The following is a 2907-nucleotide window of genomic DNA, read 5'->3' as shown; positions in this document are numbered from 1 at the left end:
GGCACTTATTTACAGTCTCCAGGCCTACTCCCACAGATGGCAAACCTTATTTCTCCTTTTTCCAACTTAGGAGGAAGCATCTCACTGCTGTTCTGATTGTATGGCTGTCATTCAATAGAAGAATAAAAATCTATCAATACATCTCAGTCATGTTACATCCTTCCCTCTCTTCTTCTTCTGTCCTCTCTCTTCTGTCTCTCCTCTCTCTCTCTCAAATGTACCCCCTCTAGTTATACAAAAGCCACAGAATGTAAAAACAAAATATTTTTCATTTTTAGAAATCAAAGTCACCAGCCAAAGTAGAATAGTTACAATGTTTGGAGAGGGGTGAAGTCTGACTCAGGTATTAGTAGAAACTCTGCATTAGACAGTTTTCATAGATTTTTTTCTTTTTATTTTTTTTCATAAATTTTTTACGTTGGTCAAATTTTTTGCAAATTGTACTTTGATAGAGCACAAAGAGAACTTATATTCTACAATTCACATAGTTGCTTTCATTGATTGATCTGTTTCATGTTCCACCATAATTCTACCTGTTATTTTATCTTTTATCTCCTCTTGGTTGTTAGCCTATCACTTGGGGACATTGGGGCAGTGGTGTGACCATATTATAACACAATGCCTGGCATGTAGTCAACGTGATGATTCAACACGGCAGAGCAGGCTGTGGTTCCCTGTGTCCCCCCCCGTCTAGACATTTCACCTGCCGGTCCTCTCCGGATCTCACAGCTCTTCTCTTTCCTTTTTAGAGGCAAAAACACAGAAGTGTTTAGAGGCAGAAACACAGAAACAATCATTCAGTTGGATGACATGCAAGCAGAGTGAAAAATAATTCACCTGGACAGATAAGGGATGAGGTGGAGATGAGGAAGGAGATTCTTTTAAGACTGGAGAAAGAAGAGGAGTGGGGGATGTAATGGATTGTTGATTCCATTTTCTGGCTTTTCCATGCCTCCTAGTTAAGATATCAGTAGCAAATTTCATTTAAGCATCTGACAGCATTTTCACTTTGAGTCTTGGGCTCTTGATGGAAGTCTGGAAAAGCTATCGAGAAGTTAGCTCTTCCTTCCTCACCTCCACACGCACACAGAGAAACCCATACACAGACACGACTGGCACACCCACGGAGAAGCCACATGTGCACCTAAGAACACATGGACAGGCAGACAATAAAAATGCCTAGTGGTAGCAAGAACCACTCCAGCCACAGATGCCTTCTGCTGCAGACAGCACATATGCTTGCATTCTCACACCCACACAGGCACAAAGACCCACACGCAGATGCCACAGCCACACCCACAGTCCTTACTTACTCAGCTGTGACTTTCCTCCCACATGCCTTATTTGAACACAAGGCTGTCTCTAATTAGAATCTCTCAAGTCCATCTTTGCCTGACTAATCAAACTTCTCAGTGCAGCCTCATGAAAACTCAACTTCTAAACTGCTCAAAATAACTGAGAATGGAAGAGAAATAAAGGACAACTCACTAGACACCTGGGGGAACTGAAATTTGGAAAGTTAGGTGGAAAGGCTGTCAGGGTTAGTAGTGTCCCACCTCCCCACCAGATATTTTAGTAGATGGACACGTAGGTGATCTGGAAATGCCAACAATGCAGTAATTACGAAAGAGATGACCACTGATACTAAAAGGAGAAGAAAATATGACCTATGATGGAAAGAAAATGAACTTGAGAACCAAACAGACTTAGATCCAAATATAGCATTGCTATTTACTGTTAACTTGGGCAAGCTATTTAGTCTTTAACAGTTTACTCAACAATAAGATCTACATTCAAGTATCTTTATGAGGATTAAGTGTAATGATATATGTAAAGTGGTTATTACAGTGTTTAGTTTCATAAACATGTGTTTTATTTTTGTTATTGAAATTGTTCCCAAAATATCCTGTGAGCTCTCCCAGCAAAAGACAATGGCTTGAGTTTTCAGCTCTCTAAGACAAATTAGAAAAGTTATATGCTCCCTCTTTCCTTGGGAATAGAGTGCCATTGGTAAACAATATTTGGTAAAGGAATAAGTGAATGAGCAAATAAATGAATGATTGAATGAATGGTGTAACTATATTATACATTGCTGCTCTTAGAATCATCAGTATCTAATATTAAATCTAGCATGTAGTTCTAGTACTAGAGGTTTCTCAGTTTGATAGGAGAGACAGCTAGTAAAACATAATTCTAATAAAATGAGAGAGATATTGCAAGGTTTTATTACAGCAGAGGGAAAAAAATGTAGTTCTGCTGGGGGACAAGAGAATGTTCCAATAAAGTCCTTCAAAACAGTGGTATGTAATCTAGGACAGGAAAAACTCATAAAGACATTCCAGGGAGAAGAAGGATATGGGCAGAAGTACAGAAGCATAGATGATGCTTACTTAGGGCAAAATGAATAGGCCAAAGTGGCTAGAATGTTGGGGACATGGGGTGCCATGCCAAGTGATAAATCTGGAAAGATAGTTTTGGGAACCACCTTATGGAGGACCTTGCATAATGAGTATCTTTGCATAAGAAGACATTATCTTTAACTCAGAGGGTGACAGGCAAGAAAATGACATGGTCAGATTTGTATTTTAAAGAGATCACTCTAACATAAGCATGAGGATTGATTCAATCAGGACAAAATGGAAGCCTGGAAGATGTCAGTTTAAGGCCTCATCCTCTTTCATATGCATTATTACAATGGTATCCATAAGGCAGGGAAACAGAGTATACAAAGAAGAGCATTTTCTCAGCAAAAATTTATGAGGTTGAATTGGCAAGAATTAGAAAATGGATTAAATTTGTGGAGTGAGTGAAAAGAAAGAATTACAGATGACTGAGAATATAAAGTATTGTGACTGACTAAATGTTGTTTTATTAATCGAAATAAAGAACCACTGCAGTTATCTATTG

The 2907-nt window shown here is 38.7% G+C and overlaps 1 long non-coding RNA gene across 1 annotated transcript; it reads right to left on the bottom strand.

Moving 5' to 3' along the window:
- Nucleotides 1–344: 344 nt before the first annotated feature.
- LOC118903260 lies at nucleotides 345–1528 on the bottom strand. Its single transcript, XR_005021759.1, has 3 exons — nucleotides 1314–1528; nucleotides 838–1035; nucleotides 345–741 (listed from the first exon to the last, which is right to left on the bottom strand). It is a non-coding gene; the product is annotated as an uncharacterized LOC118903260 (long non-coding RNA).
- Nucleotides 1529–2907: the final 1379 nt, after the last annotated feature.

Source organism: Balaenoptera musculus, chromosome 1 (assembly GCF_009873245.2).
Source record: "Balaenoptera musculus isolate JJ_BM4_2016_0621 chromosome 1, mBalMus1.pri.v3, whole genome shotgun sequence".
Taxonomy (NCBI): domain Eukaryota; kingdom Metazoa; phylum Chordata; class Mammalia; order Artiodactyla; family Balaenopteridae; genus Balaenoptera; species Balaenoptera musculus.
Note: the sequence above shows the minus strand (reverse complement) of the source record. Positions and strands in the feature narration are given on the sequence as shown.